Genomic DNA, 21029 nt, shown 5'->3' on the forward strand with positions numbered 1-21029 from the left:
TGCTTCTGCTCCCCTATGTGGGAGGAAGGGATAAAAGCTTCCAGCCTCCTGTGCTTCAGAAAAACATGTCAGTTGTTCCTGGGATCCACTGATGTATGCAGGCATTTTTGCTGTTCTCTTTTGAATAAAACAGATAGATGATAATAAAATTAAAATTGCATACGAAATGGAATATAGATGAATTAGTGAAAGGAATATGCTTTGCTTCAAATCAATAAAACCCCACAAAGGGTTCAAGACCTTGGTTTAATAAAAATGAACAAGTTAGAAAATTCCCTGTATTATACAGGACTAGGCTGGGTGAGGATCTTTATAAGGAGAAGTGGAGGAACAGAATTCACTCAAGTCCAAGGCAGCCCATGGGTGCCCCAACACCCATCCTGTGTCAGACATTGTGCCAGCTGTTGCAATAGCACGGCGCCAAGGTGTTCAGTTTGGAAGAGGGAGGACAAACACAGGCCAGTCTGTTGATGGACATTATCCACGATGTCAAATGCCACAGTATCCTCTAAACATGTCTGTTGGTGCACGTCTGAAGGTTTCCTCTGCTGAGAATGAACAAGCTCACTTTTGGAATTACTAACTTCCACTTATCAAAGTTCTTCAAAACTTAAGTCTCACCTGTGCTGTAAAGCTTTCCTCTGCTTCCCTCTCCTCTCCCTCAGCCCATGTCACGTCATACTTCCATCACTACACTTGCCAGCTAAGCTGTAATAGTTGCCTTTCTAGACTATCTTTTCCAAACAGATTGAACATTTAAAAAAAAAAGGATCAGTAACCCTTATCATTGTTAAATAATAACGTAATGCTAGGGACGGAGGTGCTCAGTTAACGTTCCCTGAGTCATTAGAGAGAAATTTATTCTGGGGATGCTGGTGGAGACATGAGTTGATGCCTAAATGGAAATTTCAACATAAATAGGAAAGCATTTACAGGGAGATAAGGTAAGTATAAAGCACATTTTTGTGAAAGGGAGAGAGAGTTCAAAGATACGATGATTGAAACACCATGGGGAATTTAGAAAATTGCTTATAATTCAATTGCTATAATTAAGTGTAATTCAGATTGCTGAGAAGGGGGAATATTCATACTATAATTTAAAAAATAGTAAGGGATCCAATCACAAAAAGGCTTATATTACATTTATATGGGTTTCATCCTGTAGGTCATGGGGAACTATTTAGGTTTAAACAGAGAGTTAATAAGATGTGTACCTTTTTTTCCCCACAAATAAAAGAGCTTGTTCTTTTTTGAAAATTTAAATAGTATACATTCATTTTGAAAGTTCAAGACAACACAGAAGAAATATAAGAAAAAAAATGTTAAGATAGTATAAAAAAACCTTGTAAAATGTCTACTTCCTTGACATATCACCATTAATATTTGGCTATCTTTTCATGTATCTCTTTATATGAATCCAGAGATGAAATATACATTTTACATAAATTGAATCTTATGTCTATTTTTATCATGTAAATATTTTTAATTTTCTCTTCCTGTTTTAATCTACTCCTTTCCCCTTCTCTTCCTCCATTCCCTGTTAAAGTGTACACATTAATAATCATTTGTAAATATGATTTTTGCCATTATTTGAGAAAAATGAGTTCAGATAATGTACTATTTTATTCATTTGGCTTTTTCTACTTCTTACGTTATGGAAAACCCCTCTATGTCAACTGGTATAGATCTAACTCAGTCTTTTTTTTTTAACTCCATCTTTTTAATGGCTGCATAATATCCTGTGGTACAAATGTACTAGAATTTATTCAACCAGTTATCTACTGAAGGACTTCGGTGTGTCTTTAGATTTTGATACTGCCAACTATGGTGCAGTAAACTTCCCTGCAAGTATAATCTTATCAATTGTTGTTAGATGAAATTCTCAAGCAAGGGAGTGATAAAGTAAATTTAATTTTAATTGATGTTCCCAGATTTCTGTCTAGGAGTGGCTGTAGTAACTCATTTTTATACCAAAAATATATGAGATACCTTTCCCTCATATATTTGTAGTGCGTAGTTATTATCATTCTTTTCCAGCTTTTGCCAATCTGTTAAGTGAGAAGTAGTGTCTTATTATTTCTTATTTGCTTTTCTCTGCTACTAGGAGTATGCATCATTTTATATATGCATTGGACATTTGAATTGCTCATCTGTCAAGTGCCCGTCAACCACCTATCAGTATTGTTTGCCTATTATTATCCTACTGAGTTATTGAATCAATCTGTAAGAGTTCTTTCTAAAGCACAGATACTAAAAATCCTTTGCAGACAAGGCAAAGACATTTTAGAAATCATTATGACAACTGACAGGTGGACGTGCCTCCCTGGAGGCAAAAAAAAAAAATGGCTGAGGAGACCATTGAAACCAAGGTCAAATGACAGGTAATAAGCACCAAACTGACATTGGCAGTGCTCATGGAGAACAGGAGGATGGGAGGTAGAGATCGCGGTTAGGCATCTCCTATCCAGATCTTACTAATCACACAGCCCTTGGCTCCTCACACTTCAACTTCTATCTTAGTTTCCAAAGAAGATACAACACAAATGCTTTGAAATCAAAGCCATGACTCCAGTTAAGAGAAACAGAAAGAGCTACCCCTTCCAGTCCTAGTCTTCATATACTCCTTGCTAGTTCTTTGACAATATAAAATAATTTATGACTCCATGCCATGGAAGGATGTCAAATTATCCTCTGAACATCAGGGGGAAAGTATGCATTTTTTCAGTAGGTTTTTTTCTGTGATGTTTTTATTATTTTTACTTCTTTAAAAATGAGCCACCCATATTTTGATATGTGGTAATGCTCTCACAAGGAGGAAATTTGACTTCTTAATCATAATTTCTTAACTATTTCAGTATTATATCACAAATGAGCTTCCTGGAAGAACCAACTACTAGCCATGGGTTTCTAGTGAAATCCTAGGCCCTCATTTTAGCGAATAGATTCTGTAATCATTGTAACTGCCCCTGCCACCTTACTGGGTAATGGAAAGCCGTAACTAGAAGTTAGCTCCTATTTCTATGTACTGTTCAGTGTGACTTCACCCAGAAACAGAAATCTCTAAATGGCATTAATATGCAGCAAAGACATTTAGATGCAGCAGTTGTTAAGGATTTCAGGGCTGGGTGCATATAGTTATACTCAGCAGGCAATGTTTTGAGAATAAACCATCTATTTAAACCATTTATTTAAAAACTCTTTGGGGCACTTTAAAAGAAAGGAGTTGTGAAAATCCAAAGAATGATTTATTCATATGCTTTGAAAGAGAGGAATTCAGCATGATAAGACTGGAAAATTCCAAGAAAATAGCTACTCAACTGAAGTATCAACTATACAAAGAATTTTATGTAGATTCTTAAGGGTAAATTCTACTAATTCCAGGTATGAAAGATCCCCATTATCTTTTTTATTTTATTTTAAAAGAACATTCTATGATATTAAAAATTAATACATTTTCAGGCAACCCTACTAATCCAAAAAAAAAAAAAAAACATTTTATTTGCTTTCTTTGCTAAAGCACTTACTTATGGCCATTGAATCATTTAATCCTCGTAATTGCTCCATGAGAAAGGTATTTTTTTCCAGTTCAGGAAGCAACACAAAATGGATTTGTTGCCTAAAGCCACAAGGCTGATAAGAAGCAGGGACTTGCTCCCAGGCAAACTTGATTTAGACTGTATTTGTCCACTTCTCCAGAATTACCCTGGCTATTCCTGCTGTGGGGTCTCTGTTTCTCAGTTGGCCCTTTCCATGGGCTACACATAAACCCACCAATAAAGACATTGCCACATTACCATGCCAACCATATATAAGGTGGTCGTGTCACCTGAATTCTTCAACAACATCTGACTGAAATAAGACTGTCATTTTCCCTTTAGAAATTCCAAGAAAAGTGCTAGGCTTCGGTTACTTCACAGATCACTCAGAGATGGCTTTGATGCATAGTAGAAATTCAAATGAATATTAGTTTTTCTCTCTTTGGGCTCTTTCTCCAAGCACTTAGTTATTAACATTCATCATCATGATTTGCCAATTTACCAGTCTTCTTCACGTGATCAAATGTATTCCACACAGATATCCCACGAGGCAGATACAACATATATCTTCGTTTCCTACTTTACTGTTGTGTGGCATCAAGAGGCCAGTGTTGTTTGCAAATGTCCACAGCTAGAAAATGGTAGAGATATGTCTTGGATCCACACCTTTTGACCTTAAGGGCATTGCTTACGAAAGAACTGTCATTTGAGAAATATTTTGGTTGAAGTAGAAAAGTTTTCCCTTCCCAACAAAGCCAACTTAGTGCCAACAAAACCAATTAAGCCCTGAAGCTGATCTTTGTTTTATGCTGGGTGGCATAGAAAAGAATAACAGAAAACCAGCCAAGCTTCGTTGAGCACATTTATTGTTCAATGACAAAGCTGAAATCACTTTGTTCTAACAGTTGACTTTCCATTGAACTCTGAAAAAAGTAAGCAATTACTTGGTTCATGCTATTTCATCAGAATGAATTCTTGCTTGCTTCATTGTAAGCTTCCAGATTTGATCAGTCACACTAGAAATGATAATACCCTTCAGCAATTAGGGTATTTGTCATTTGTTGCTCTATTGTATATTTCTCTAAGCTCCAGATGAAAAACAAATCTCTTTTGAGTGTTCCATGTATAAACCATTGGGTAACAGCTACAGCTATGGCAGGATGAGGCTGGGCTAACCAAAGTAATTGTGAATTTCCTTTTCCAGTTTTCAGCCTAAAACTTTCCACAAAATAAAGTCCAAGGGGCCTGGAATGAGCTGAATGCTCTTTAGATAAATGGTTAAGTTCTGTCAGGAATCTTTTCATCCATTGCTTGATTCTATACTCTTTCCAGGAAACCACGAGATTTGCCTGTTTTTTGAGGTGGGGAATTTATTGTTTCTTCTCATTTTATCCATCTTGTGAAGAACTAAATTGTTCTTTGGAGGATAAAACTTAAGTTCCCATCTGAAATTATGGTTTGAACATTTTTCCCAATACCAACTATTTTCATTAAAGCTCCCTTTACTCAGTAAATGTTTAATGGTTATTTATCTTCGGACAGCATTATTGGAAGACAAAGATGAGTTCATAAAGTTCTTTCATGTTTTTTCAGATACAGAATTTGTGACTTAGTAACTAATAAGGAAAACCAGGATGAGAGAAAATACTTGCCACACCAAATAAATACAAACAGGGAAAGCTTTGTTGTTAGAGGAATAAAGGAGGGAATGATAGAATTTCAGTTTATTCAAAGATAAACTACTTTCTTCTATGCGTACCTCCGTCCCTTCAAAGTATACACATGTGGCTGAGATTTGTTGTATAGAATTGCTAGCTACAAAATATTTAAAAGCTGAGAGGTAGCTACTAAAAATGATGGTATTATTCTAAAATAGTTAACCTATAGTTCCTCTTGCTATCTGTATTAAAATAAAGGGGTTTTTATTTTTATAGATTTTATTTTATGTATGTATGTATGTATGTGAGACACACACAGACAGAGGCAGAGGAAGGAGGAGGCTTCATGCAGGGAGCCCAACGTAGGACTCAATCCCAGGTCACCAAGATCACACCCTGGGCTGAAGGCGGCACTAAACTGCTGAGCCACCTAGGCTGCCCAATAAAGGATTTTTAAAATGAGATTCCTTAACAAAACAAAGTCTTGTATTTTTGAGAAATGGAGATTTTCTATCATCTGTTGAAAAGGAAAAGCATCTTTCTAACCTTTCCAAAATCATATCAAATTAGGGTTAACATGAAAATAAAGGCAAGTCAAAACCTCTGACATATCTCCACCAGAATTTGTTAACTGATTCATCAATGTATCAATATCAATAAGATCAATATCAATAATAACCCCAAGGCTTATGACAGCCTGAAGGTACACACATGAAAGGTTGGCAGAAGTAACTGATGGCTTCTATTTAGCCAATACAGTTTGGTCTATAATAGATTCCTGTGCATAGAGTTACAGGTAAAAGTTGAATAGTAAACTGTCCCTGATCACTCCCAAAGGATTTCTTACAAGGTGACAAAGCTACTAAGGAAACTAAAAATAGAAGAGTTGTACCAATTTCTTGTTAATGTTTGTCTAGATTTTCATTTGCTTGAGAAGTCTAGGCTTATAGTTTATTGTGCAGGAAATCAGCCTGAAATTAGGTGGAATAACGTATATCCAGTGGGCTTACTTTGAGAGTTACCTATATAGAATAAATCAAATCCCTCTTCCACAAAACATCTCCTCCAATATCTGAGGGCAGCAATCCTATTTCCCCTGGCATGATGGGTTTCTTCAACCATTCCTTAAATGACATGATATCAAGTTCCCTCTACCACTGTCCCAGCTTTCAAAATAATCCTGGTAAAGCCTAAGTGATTCCAAGGAAAGAAATGTTATCATTGATGTCATTCTAGATGTTACATTACAGTATTAGAAATGTCATCATGAATATACCTTCGGATCACATTAGTTCCTCAGCAAATAAATCACACAGTTGAGTCATATTGTATTTGCAGTCAGCCAGTCCTCTAATTCTTTCCCATGCATCCTGCCTTAGCCAACTCTCTCCATTCTGCTTTGATCTAACTTGTGCCTTTGCATTACAGTCCAAAGCCTGTAATAATCCCCATCAAATTTTGTATTGCTTGATTTTGCTTATTTTATTTTACTATTCTTTTGAATTCAGATTTTGGCATCACTGTTTTTGCTGTCCATCCTGGGATCATGTCACTGGTACGTTTGCAAAACACGCACTCAAGGTTTTCACATAAGTTGTTGATATAAATGTTAGGACATAAAAGGATATGAAATAGGCCAGGGTTAGTTATTGTTGTATGATATCTGATAATTGCCTCAAAGTTATCATTAATTATTCAGCATTTTACGATGATTCAAAAAGTTACCAATGTATATTTAAACTACTCTGACAAGCGTTAGGTGTTGTCTTATGCCTTGAAAATTCTAGCTACATCCTGCCTACCACATTTTCCTGATTTATAAGTCAACTTACTCACTGAAAGTTATAGCCCTTGCTTTAAAAAGATTTGGTTATAAAAACAGGAAACAAATAATTTACACATACTTATTTGGGTTAGCACTTTCATAAAATTTGTTTATATTTCTCTTCTGTTAGAAACCCAAGATTTGTTAACTTCAATAAATATATTGTGTGTAGAATTCAGATTTGTCTTGTATTCTGACTAAAATCAAAGACCTAAAGATTCCATCTTCAAGGTTGGGTCATAGTTTGCATTCATCAACTGTTAACTATTTATGTGAAGATTAATGAGCTTCTGGTTATTAAAGATTGTGTACTCTTCTAATAAAATGGTACTAATTATCTTGTAGTAGTAATATTTCCTCATTTCTTCTCTATATTAAATTTTCTTTTGCTGGTCAAGATAAGAGCTTATCTTTTTTAATTCAATTATTTTCTCATTTCTTAGTTATAATTCTGATGGTCTAGAATACTAGAAATGCTATTCATAAGTGGCTGGGTTTCATACATCCAGTGATACTTCTAATATTCTCTTTTAAAGTTCTGGTTCAAAGGAAGGCAATTGTCCCAAGTACAGTTCTGAATAAAGGGTCTTGGTGGTCTCATTGTCATTTCTATAATCATTTATTGCTGATATTCCTAGTTTTGATACCTTATGCAGAAATAACGTTTGTGATGAGTTTCTAAGAATTTACAAGGACATGACTAAATATAGAATTCCATATGTCAAATACATAAAGAGTACATATACACTAATATTTAATAATATTGAATTGAAATTAATGTAAATTTAACTGTCAGATTTTTTAGTGTTATATTAATAGTGATATTAAATAATTACACATTAAAAACAAATTATATGATATATAGTAAGTTATTATACAATAAATGGTATGAAAGACACTCAGTCATTAAGACAGTATTAATTTTATAAAAATAAAAGAGTGAAAATTCACATTAAATCTTACTGAATTAAAAAAAAATTAAATCTTACTGAATGATTTCACTATCACCATTCTTGGAACAAACGACTTTAAGTACCAGATGTTTGTAATATGGTGCATCGTTAATATCACCCATATAAAAGGCTAGCGTAATTCAAATATCCAGACAGTCATCATTCCCATCAAGAGCTATCTCACAGTCTCTAAACTAGGTCTTGCCTTGTGATTAATGGTAGGGCAATCTTCTAGAGTAAGCAACCTAGTAATTGAGAAACATCTATCTGATCCCTATATACTATCATGGGCCCTGAAAGAGGAGACAAGAAAAACAAAGATTGGAAAGGAAACAGTCAAGATCCAAGGCAGTGGTTCTCAAGTGGGGCCAAGTTTGCTCCTTGGGATAGGTTTCTGGTGTCACAACTTGGGAGGTGCAACTGGGATCTATTTGGGGACAAACCAGGAATGCTGCTAACCACCCTGGACTACACAGAATAGCACTGATACAGAATTAGTTTTACATCTTAAAGCTAATTTTTTTTTATTGTTCCTTTCTAATCCTATGGGCACAGTACCTTGTATAAGGTGACTCTATTTTATATTGAAAAATCAAGGGACTGCCCATAGGATTATACCACCAACATTTTGACCTTCCTTTTTCGCATATTGTAAACAGCCTGCTGAGCAGAAATTAGTCTTTATTGTTCAAGGTTACTTTTGATTAACCCCCCAAAAGGTCATAAACAAATGACAAAAACACTCCTCCATAATCTCCTAATAATACAATTACTGTCAGGAAAAGCAGTAAAACATGGTTTGTAAAATGAAATGGAGGACTATGTTTAAATGTCAGATTGACTACATAATCCATTAAATTGTGTTTATACATATTTTTCTTCAGAGCTGAGCTGTTTTTCTAATATTTAAAGAGATTTTCTGCAAAAAGGTTCCAACTCCTAAAGTGTCTATAAAGTAATCTCATATATATCTGAGAAAGAACTGGACAACTTGGGTAATCAACAGGAAAACAGTGGATTTTTTCCATCACTCTTTCAAATGTTTTGAGAAAAGGGTTTTAAAGGCCACTGCTCTAATAGCCAGTTCTCTTAGTTCATTCTCAAGTTTGTCTCATCTGCTTCCGGAGAGACTAAATATTCAGGGACAACACAATGAATGTTATAAACCAAACAGAAAATCTAACATGTAAGTAGGTAAAGTGAATGAAATTGTGTAGACATTACATCTTATTTTTTTAAAAAGATGCTTTAATAGAACAGTCTCCAACAGAACTCATTTTCTGCACATGATCAAGGGCCTTGTACCCAGAGAGAACTATAGCACCCAAGGGAGATTGAGGATGAAGTGAGGTGAGTGAAACCGGAAATAAAAAGAGAAGATAATCTTTCATTTCTTTCATATGAAGGCTGAATAGCACACCTATATCTTTTGTGCAAAACAGAGAATCCAAACAGTAGCTTGAAGCATCACCAGGTTCTCAGAAAGATAGACTCAATCTAAGAGGTTATCAAAGGAGGACAGTTTAAATTTCTTTCCTGCATCCGTCTGGAGTTTCAGAGGGAAACAAGTGAAATTTATATTAACTGCTTTAATGGAGCACAAGTGCTTCTAATGTTTGGAATTCATATTTCTGCAGTATTATAATTTTTATGGTATATAAATATTTATACTCTAGGTTAGTGATCAAAGGAGATGAAAAATTCATTGTTTAAAGAGAATTAAGGAGTCAAAGTTATGTTGAGAGTATACTTTTACACATTCATTCATTTGACTAATATCTGTTAAGAGTATATGTGCTGTGCGAATGATAAAAATGGCATCAAGCAGGATGTCAACCATACCTTAATTAATGTTTCCAGGGATTAGAGTGATAATATTAAGGAGGCTCTTTGTTTCTTCTCAGAGAAATCAATCCGAGCACATGGGTCTACATATTAATATAAGAGGCGTAATGCTCTTTTATATTAAAAGACAAAGTACTGGTTATGAAAGTAATGTTTCTCAGTCTTGTATCCACTGTTCTCAGCTTTGGAACGCTAGGCCTGGGAATCAGCAAACTCCCCTTCTGTTTGCCAGACAGCTGTGTAAAGGGCACTGGAGGGAGCCTGGGAGTCTGGAGGGGAAGGGTCAGCTCCTAGCTCTCTGCTAGTGTCACCCTAGCCATTCTTCTTTACCCTGGCAGCATTAAGTCCAGGTTTCTGTTCTCTACCACTTTATTTTATTTTGGTTTTTAAGTAGGCTCCAGGCTGGGCCTGAGCTCAAGGCTGGAGCCCAACCTGCGGTTGAGTCAGGCAGCCCAGTTCTCTACCACTTTAAAAAGCCAAGCTTCGTGGTGCCCCCTTAGAGTCAGTCACCAGTACTATCCGGCAGTGCTCAGGGGCCTAACCTATATGGAACCCAACTTATAAATTTTAATAATCTCTGCTTCTATTTGTTCCACCAGCCCTAAAGGGAGTAGCTGCTTCCTGTATAGCTTCCACTGTCATAATACATTAATGTTTTCTTGTCTTTCAGTCTTCAATACTTACTCCAAATTATTTATATTAGATTATTTCTGTTAAAATAACAGTGGTTTCTGACTGAGCCCCAACTGATAGAAAGGTTAAGTACTTGCCAGAGAGCATGTAGTCTGATCTTTTTTTAGATTTTAGATTTTATTTATTTATTCATGACAGACACACACACACACACACACACACACACAGTGAGAGAGAAAGAGAGAGAGAGAGAGAGACAGAGGGAGAAGCAGGCTCCATGCAGGGAGCCCAACATGGGACTCGATCCCGGGTCTCCAAGATCACACCCACGGCCACCGGACCTGCCCGTATTCTGCTGATTTATGTTAAGGCTATAATATTAGTCACAATCAGGATCATGATAACTCAACCTGTGCTGTGTAATATTCAAGGCAGAGCACCAAAGTTCTTTTGGTTAAGGCAATTCTGGCAGTAATTACATGTGGTACATTATTTAAGCATACACACCTTAAGTGTGTTACTATTTGGGAAACATTTAACATTGAGTGTCTTCATATTTAGAAAACACACACATTTTACGTAAATAAGATCAAATAAAAGAGAAGATCAAATATCACTGTTCCTTTGCAAGTAGGTAGGTACATGCTATAAAAACCATAATGACCCTGTGTTGGCGACATGTAGTCTATGGCACCCAATCAACAGCACACACTTGCCATTTCCTTGGGTCTCATGGAGGGAATGTCTCTGCAACCCGTTAGCAAACTTCATGTTGGTTAATTCGGTCTCACATCTTCCTTGCTGCCCAGGGTTTCAGTGCCAAAAAGCATGACAGCACCTCCTTCATCTAACTTGCAATGACCTCATATAAACATATTTTACATACAGTTGACTTGAAGAGCTCAGGCTTAAACTGCCTGGGTCCCCTTCTACATGCACTTTTTCCATAAATACAGTACAGTGCGTTGTATTTTCTCTTATAATTTTCTTAACATTTTCTTTTCTTTTGTTTACTTTATTGTTAGGATATAGTAAATGACATGAAAAGAGTTTCTTCTAATTATCAGACAGGTGTAAATAGTGGTATACCAAATCCTTAGGCAATCACCCCAAAAGTACATTGATTTCCATGAATATTACAGCAACTTGTAGGTGAATTTAGAGTTGATTTAGAATTCACTATAATAAGGTATGTTCTGATTTTCCCAATAAGCCTGGAAGTTCTACAAACTACTTTAAAATGCTGAGCATTGTATACCAAAGACCTTCATAGATGCTTCCTGGGTCCTTATTTTTTAGACATAAAAGGAATAAAAAAACCCATTCTAATTGATATTAAAGACAGAATCTAGTATTGCTTCTCAATGAAACTCAAAGGCCTTTTCATGTGGGTTTGGTAAGAACTATCAAAAGTGAGACAAGATTCTTAAGTCATTTGTAGAAAAATACTAATTTTAAATTTTTTCTCAGTCAAGAAGTGTGGTATTTAGAGAAGGACCATTTTATTTCAATTGTGTACCCTGATCGCGAAAGAACTTTCATCATTTCTTTTGATTTCTACATTATAAATTACTATTTTTCTTTTCTATAAATCCAACCCAACATTTTATATGGAAGTTTATAGTAAGAAATAGAAACTATGATAGAAGTTTATAGTAAGAAATAGAAACTATGATATAATAACAATGAAATTATGGCAATTTTTACAAACAACAAAGGCTAACAACCATGAATCAACTGTGCTTGCATTGAAATGAAACCTTATGTTGCACCATCTCACACTGAAGGTGATTATGCTGTGCTCCCCAAAGTACTTTGTTAAAATCTGCATCATTTTCTGTCAGTATTTTTCTCTAGCAGTTTCCCATTTAGGTGAGTGCTTTAAATCAGCTTGGAAATCACTTGCTCCTTTACAGGATGAAATGTAGGATAGGTCCTTTTCCATGTACTTGGGATTACAGGAGAAAGAACAGAGGTAGGTGGAATGAGAAATTCCAGCTCTGTTGCAGAGGGAACTTTCAGGGCACCAAGCAAGACTTGTGGCTGGACTGGAAGACTTAGCAACATTAATCTTTACTGGCCTCACAATTTTGCCTGGGGTCTATACTCCGTATAAATAGGATACTGAGGACAAATACTTTTTATTTACATTTTAAATGTCCTAAACTCTGGCTCAATAGTAATAATTTGAGAAACAAATGGTATAAAGAATCCACTGTAGGAAAGGCACTTAAAGTGCTTTAATTTCCTTTGGAGAAAGGAGCAAAGAAAGACAACTAACTGAAAGCAGAGAACCTGTGAGGAAGAAGAACTCAGATTAGTTAGTTACAGATTAACTGAGTTAGTTTGCCAAGGCAAATAGGCAACTGGCACTATAACTGGAGTTGGTTTCTACAACCACTGGTCAGGTGTAGGAAAGCCAGGTAGATTCACCAAGTATTCCACTGTGATGTAAAACATTCTCCATTATTTACACTTTTTCATGCTCTCCATGTGTCTCCAAGAGGAAACCATGTGCTCCAATAAAAAAGACTTATGAGGGAGTTCTAGTGGTATCCAAACCAATAGAAGTTAAAGATATAAAACATCTTTTAGATATCAAAAGACAAATAGTACTTTAGCTGTTCTGTATATGTGAGAATAAAATATCCAAATAAGCCATAGCTTTTTTGCTTAAGTTTTCCAAGGGAGGAACCACTAGGTGACAGTGTAACTTTAGTACAAAATGAACACACATTTTCTGAGTTCACATTAACCCTAGCATTTGAAAATTTAGCATTTAGGCTTCAGCTACGTTATTTTTGGAGACAACAAAAATTACTACTTAAAGAGTTGCTTCTAGGTTTAAAAAATAAGATTAAAAGCTTAAAATATTTTCTACAATTCCAGCTGACTCAAATTTCTGACTTAATAGGAGGACAGGATTTTTAGTAAGAAATGATTTAAAGATTGTGACCTCCTTTGGGTGTTCTAGAAGATTCTTATGGGAGGTGGGTGCACTGCAGCATCTTTCTTTTTAATCCGAGATGTCCATTCCCCTGTTCTGCCTTCCAAGAAAGTATAACCCAGAGAGGCAACAAGTTGAAAGAAATAAGGTATCTTAGGGAGACTCCTGCCCAAAAATTTGCTTCCTGGTGTAACATGTGGACTCTGGATAATCTGAGAGCAATGGCACAAGTCTGTCATTTTTAGGCTCTAATGAACCTGAGGATAGTAGATATTGTACATTTTTTTTTTTATTCAACTTCAAGTGTTTTCCCCTTCCTTCTGTTAACATCTTGATTTCCTTATATGAGGGCATTTCTCCACTGGCTGTAGATTTGATAGCAGGAGTGTCTATCTACCCAGCCCCTCTCATGGCCACGGTATAATGAGAAAGGCAGATATATGACTAAAGTTCTGCTAGTTGGGAGGTTTGATTTCTCAATAGATGCCAAAGTTATAGGGATAGTTAAAAGTCAGTCAGCTTTATGTAGGCCGAAGTGTCCCTCTCTCTCTCAGACTCTGTGAATTGCTTAAATCTTTCAAATAAGCTTTATTTTTTCCCCTAGGAAGGCAGTCAAATTTGTTGCCCATAATCAAGAATCCTGACTCACTAGGTCTTCAGAAAGTGACTTATAATTGTGTTTAAAGGTAAGCAAATTCCCTAAAATAGACTGTACTCTACTACAAATGGCTCTATAAAGAATTATGTCCATAAAGACCAGGGTAGGAATAAAGAGAATTGGAGTATAAAAGTAAAGACTGCTTCTTAGAAATATAGACATTTAGAAAGTAAATAAATGACCTCAACAATAGTCTGACCCATGGCATGGCATGGAATAAAGGCAGGAGTGATACAAGAGAAAGCTGAGTATAGAGTAATAGAAAAATATGTTGTAGTAACTAGGTTCTAAGATATTTCAGCCTAAAAAGGAAAACATAAGGCTTATATCAAAATATGAATAAGTACATGAAACCATTATGTTATTCAAAAATGTTTACTAAAGATCTAGCACATGTCTAATACCATGAACTTGCCTTTTTCCTCCCTTAAAAACAGAAGAAAAGGTTAGAAATAAGAAATCACATCCGAAAAAGATATTCTATTTGGAAAGAATTATTTAAGGGCAGAAGGTGGTTGAAATTTCCTATGGAAAACATACGGAAGAATGTTTTTTTCACTCTAGAATGGTTTCATTGAAAACCTAAATTAGGAAAATATGGGTGTTCTGATTTCTGTGTAAAAAGCAAGTATTGTTATAATAAAATTATTTCAAAGGAACCCCCACTGCATAGAATGTTGCCACTTAGCATGTCATCAGAGGAACATCATCACTATCATGGACCTTGTTAGAAATGCAGAATCTCAGGCCTTACTCTGATCTAGTGACTCAGAATCCACTTTTTAGCACTATTACCAATTGATTTGTATAAGAACTTATTATATAGAGCACAGAGCAAATATTTTATTAAGTCCAAATCTCCTGGTTTCTAAGCTACTTTTTACAAGTCAACAAGGCATCTTTAGAACATGAATTACCTAGTTCACTAACATTTGCTTAATTTAGTGACATTCTAGGCTAAAATAACTAATTTTACTGACAAATTATATTCCAGGTTGAAATGATGTGATCATTTGGTTTCATTTTTAGACTCAAATCTAGAAATTAAAATAATTTTAGTGAAGTTAACATTCTAATTTATGTGGTTATGGTATAGAAAGTTAGAATAAAAACTAGAATGCCTTAATTTTAAACAAGAGTTGTATTTAGCCACAAGAAGAAACGAACTAGGGGTGGTGGAAGGGGAGGAGGGCGGGGGGTGGGGGTGAATGGGTGACGGGCACTGAGGGGGGCACTTGATGGAATGAGCTCCTGGGTGTTATTCTGTATGTTGGTAAATTGAACACCAATAAAAAATAAATTTATTATAAAAAAAAAAGAAGTGAGTCCCCTATACTAATAGAGGGAAAGACTTTACCATACTTTTAATAATTTCAGCTCAGAACATTTAACAGATGTGCTAAATATATATGGGGCATACATATATACATATGTTAGGTAGATAGTGAGACATGAATGAAGAGGGATGAAACAGATGTCGGGCACACCCTGGGAGCCACCTCCCTACCCCCATGGTTAATAGCCTCACCTTCAAAGCCACCTCTAAAGGCTTAACAGGAAAGGCCAAGCCACAAAGGTGGCTCGAAAGCCACAAGGGGACTTCCAAGAGCAGAGTAACACAAAAGTACAACTTGCCCTTAGGGTACCTTAAAGTCACAACAAAGCCCATTAAAAAGCCCATAAATATGTAATATATAAATAAATACAATTTTAACAAAATACATCATTGGTAGGCACATATGCAGAAGTAAAAATGTTATATAACCACTAGCTATCCATCAAAAACGTCAATCAAAGCAAAATTTACACGTACACAGAGCAGGCTTAAAAAAAAAACACACAGCTAGAGTTTCTTGGTGCCATTGCCTCTCTTGCTCCAACAGTGGCCCACTTTCTCTCTTGAAAGTGTTCAGTACTTATCTACTCAATAAACTCTATCTTCCAAAAAATAAAAAATAAAAAAAAAATAAACTCTATCTTCCATTTTGGTCTTGGGTCTCCGATTCTTTGGTGCATCTGGGACAAAAATTGAGCAACTCAGTAACACTTATCAATTTATTTATCTCCAGAATCCAAAATACATGCCCTTGTCTAGTCCCCTCCTACATTGTACATACAATGCAATAGAATATGGTGGAAGTGATGAACTTCCAAGACTAGTTATAAAAAACATACCTCCACCATGCTCCCCGGAACACTTGCTTTCAGGAAGCCATCCATCATGGTGTGAGAACACTCAAACAGCCCAGTGGAGAGGCCTCCTGTTAGCAGCCACCACCAACTTTCCAGCCATTTGAGAGCCATCTTAGAAGATCCATGGAGAGTGTAAACAGAATTTATTATTTTCCCTGAAGTAATTTATTACCTAGCAACAATTAATGCTAGATATAAAGATGTAACTGATCTGAGATTGGTATTGCATTATATCATATAAATTCACCCTACAATGTAAGTTTTAAAATGATCATCTGTAGTAAGTTTTTAGGGGTCATCTAATGTAGCACCTTATTTTCAGCAAGACATCACTCAAGCCATTCAAGATAAATTGAAACCCTTTGTCTAAAGGGTTAGGAAGATATTTTCTAAAAGCTGATGTGATGATCAAGGAAAAGAAAAGCATTTGGTCTGCCATATAAGTGTGCTAGTAAAATACAGAAATAATAATTATCATTATTTTTTAAGATTTAATTTATTTGACAGAGAGAGCACAAGCCAGGGGAGTGGCAGGAGGAAGATGGAGAAGGAGAAGCAGGCTTCTTGCTGTGCAGAGAGCCTGATGTGGGGCTTGAACCCAGGACCTTGGGATCATCATGAAGGCAGACACTTAACCAACTGAGCCACCCGGGTGCCCTTGGAAACAATTATTGTTTATGTAAAACCTTAAAATCTTGAGGGCAAAAACACGAATGCAGGCTCAAATTCATTCCTATTTCATTTTTTTCAGGTGACGTCTTTTAACAAACTGCATACGTGTTGACCTATTTTTCTCAACATAGTTTTATGCATATAAATAATCATTAAATAAGGAAAAACATGCTCCTAATAAAATAAAGAGCTGTTCAAGGTTGACCCAAATCAAAGTAAGAGAGTATATATGTAGTCTTATGATTCGTGGTTTGTACGCTAACTAAATCATATGCTTCTGCAGCCAGAATTCTGTCCTATGGTGTTGCTTGCAAGGTGTGGGAAGCGGCCTTCTGTTGAGTGCGAGAATTCAGTAATTCACTCATCTTGACAAAAGTTGCAGCCAGATAAGCCTCACCTCACTCCCTCAAGGTGAATAAGACAGAGTCAAAATCTGCTGGAGTTACTCTAACAGAGAGTAATTCTACAAGATCAGTACAAATTGTTGACAACCTCACAGAACATGCAGGCATTATCACAATATAAGGAAGAAAATCATCAGGAAAGGTCAGTAACAAAAATAGCCAGAACTGTGTAAGTACAGTTCAAGTGTGAGATTTGAGTCCTTGTAGATTGATAATGAATAATAGCAACAATTAATAATAAAGATCTTCACATTAGGAAGAGTCATTTCTCACCAACCAGTGTGGGATTAGATGAGAATAGAATTCACAGAAGATGAATAGAAGCTATAAAAAAGGGAAAGGAAAGGAGTCTGGGCAGGAACAGAGGCAATTTTCTTAGTCATATTTGACAAAAGTTTCATCAGTTCTTAGTAAAGATCAATAAGAAGTTAAAACCAGAACTCTGCTATTTTTTATTTATAGTTTACAGATATAACTTGTTCAAGTTAAGGGCATAATAAACTACATAGATATCATTCCAATTGGTCATGGTCAGTGTATTGATTCTTAATGCCTTTGTTATCTTACATAAGGTTCAAGCTTAAGACCCCCTTTGCTTGGAAGGCAATATATTGTGAAGTTTTGGTACTCAGAGAGTCCATAGGAGTGCAGCCTACATTTTCATGCATGTCTGCCTACCTGGGCAATAAATATCACATAGAAACAATGAACAATATTGGCTCAAAAAATTGCATCTGTCCAGATTATATAGTTACATGTTTTGTTATGTTTGAATTGAACACCTGAGGGAAAGGACAAAATTTAGATGCTTAATTGTCTGGGTTTAATTATTTTCTGAATTTGCTATGCAATTTTCCCTTTGTCTGAAAGGACAATGTACCAATTTTAAGGAATCAGAGACTGCAGTTAGCTGTAGGTATATACCATCTTAGAAATATATGCTACTGCCATCAGGATATTACTGCCCTTTAGAGTGGGGCTCACAGTAGTTTGTTCCTTTCTGTAAGCTTAGGAGAAAATTTGATTCTGGGAATTTGGTCTTTCAGGAAAGGTAGCGGCCATCTTTAGGGAATTGCCAGAGGAAAGGCTCATTTTTCATATCTACATCATATTTATGATTGTGATCCTTCTTTTTCAAGGACATCACTTTCCAGTCAGAGAAATGAGCCTTCTTCATCCCCCAAGGCCATTCAGTAATGATCTTCCTCACCTATTTTTACTGAAGCTACAGTTTATGATACAAGAGTTGAGAAGCTGCGTTCTTTTTTCTGGTTCTGTGGAATATTCTCCACGTATCCTTGTGGCATTTTTTTTTCCTTCCTATCTGTTTTCTCAAATGCAGAGACATTTTCATTCTTTTTTCTCTTCTCAGTAGGATATAGATGAAAAAGATCTGTGAGCTTCTTGGGAAAACACATCACATAAATGCTAGATAATATTTTATTCTTTACTATGTTAATTCTAGTGTAAGGGGGAAATCGAGGGATGTGGGCAAATAAGGTGGCTTCAGGAAAGTGTGGTAAATGTTTTAGAAGGATAAACTGCTCAGTCTTGATTTTTAGGACATTAACAGGAATAAATAGAAATACTCAGCAGAACTGTTTGCTGGGTATATACTACAGTCAATATAGTTGAGCTCAGAAATCTAGAGACAGAGGAAAGCTATAAACCTCAGAATGAAAAATGTTGGAATAAAGTGATGGTAGAAAGAACAAAAGGAGAAAGTAGATTTTCAAGACCTAAGGGGAACTTAAAATATTTACATTTTATCTTGATTTCAGCAAAATCAGATTCTCACTCTTAACTGTGTATGCAGCAAAGGTTTTGGCAAAGAGCTCAGGAGGCAGCAGTTGCCTGTTCCTTTTTTGTCTCATCTATTGGAATGAGATTTTCAAGGTCTGCTTTCATGTGGTTCTGAGAAGGATTTTATTGTTACTTCCATTGTGTATGTTAAATCTATTTTTTCCTTTTTGATTCAATGTCTATAGTTCAGGTTCATACCTCCTCAAAATTTGTATCACTTAATTCAGCATTCTTCCCAAGCCAATTGTGAGCAAAATAGTCTCAATATCATGGCTTTTCCACTCAGATCTTTTAGAGATTCCTCATTTTTACAAAACCAAGTAGAAATGTCTTGTTTGGGCACCCAAGGTCCACCACAGTTTGTTTCTAACCTACCTCTTTCCATCTCCCACATTTTTTTAATAGCAGATCTAAAGTCTGGGTTGTTCCCCATGCCCTGAATAGGCTAGCACTTTATTTACTCTGAACTTCACATACACTTTTCTCTTAGGCCAGCATGTTTCTCTTATCCTATTAAAAACAAAATTCTGAGGACTCCTGGGTGGTTCAGTCAGTTAAGTATCTGACTCTTGATTTAGGCTCAGGTCATGATCTCAGCATTGTGAGATTGATTCCTGTGTGGGGCTCTGTGCCTGGCATGGAGCTTACCTAAGATTCTCTCTCTCCTTCTCCCTCTGCCCTTCCCCACGCCCCACCTCCACCTCATTCATGTGTGCATTCTCTCTCAAAAAAATTTTTTTTCTGAAAACCCACCTGTGAAATTTCATAACATGTCCCAATTTCTGTCTCTACAATAATTTCCCTGATCCCCCCATTTGAAAATAAGTCCATCTATATGACATCAGCTTGCAACATTTATATGTCCTGTTCACATAACTACATAATTATAATTCATTCACTTATTATCTTTCCCCATTCATCATTTACTGAACTGATACTGTGCACCAGGGTTGAGTTGGGGATGCAAAGATATAAAACCTAATAGTCATTCTTCTTAACTTACAGACCGTTGAAGAACACAAATGTGTAAGCAAACAATTGAAGTATACTGTGAAAATTGCTGCAAAGAAGCAACATGTCACATCCAATATGAGCAGAATAGAGGAATGTGTAGGACTATTGAAAGAAGTAGCCATGGAATCTAATGAGAACGTAATATTAAAACAATATTAATAGTAAAATGAAGTGGCATTCTAGCCATTTTAGGTGCAGTAAAATTCCCTGAAGTACAATCATCATCACCACTTTCAGATGAAGAAACTGAGGCTCAGAAAACAGTTACCATTTAGCCCAGTCCACATAACTGGTAATTAGTATATCCAGGTTAACTAGCTCTTTTGAGAGAAAAGCGTCAGGAATCCAAACCAGATAGGGTGGCTCTGTCACTCTGGAGGCAGGAACAAGAGGCAAGATAGTTTACGTCTTGAATGGACAAGCGCTGGACAGTTAGAGTCAGTCTCCAGAGAGCTTATCTTTAATAACAGATTTCTTCTGAGGAGTAGCTGAGTTCATGGTTTTGTTTTTCAAGATGCTGATTCACCAAGATGTGAAAACTCCTCTGATTCTAGATACGATGATGGAAGAGGGCCACCAGGAAACACCCCAGAAGAATGGGTCAAATTAATCATCTGTAGGGCATTAGTCTTCCTCCAAAGACTGGTGGATGAGGAAGGTAAATTTCTTTTCTAAGAAGCAGACAACTGGACATTGTGCACTCATAGCAGAAGGAAACCATCAAGAAGTAGAGGACTGACCATGCTGGACAAGTGATTGAATGTGTACACCTCAACAAGGATTGCTCTGTGTCCTCACAGATGAGTGAGGTCGTGCCGGGACTTCCTTCCCCAGGGATCTGGCCTAACTGACATGCAGTTCTGTAAATGCACCTTTGTCTCATTATCT

The 21029-nt window shown here is 36.2% G+C and overlaps 1 pseudogene; it reads left to right on the forward strand.

Annotated features, from left to right (window-relative positions):
* Positions 1-13476: 13476 nt before the first annotated feature.
* LOC112654003 (selenoprotein K-like) lies at positions 13477-20803 on the forward strand (annotated as a pseudogene).
* The last annotated feature ends 226 nt before the right edge of the window (positions 20804-21029 follow it).

Source organism: Canis lupus, chromosome 3 (assembly GCF_003254725.2).
Source record: "Canis lupus dingo isolate Sandy chromosome 3, ASM325472v2, whole genome shotgun sequence".
Lineage (NCBI taxonomy): Eukaryota > Metazoa > Chordata > Mammalia > Carnivora > Canidae > Canis > Canis lupus.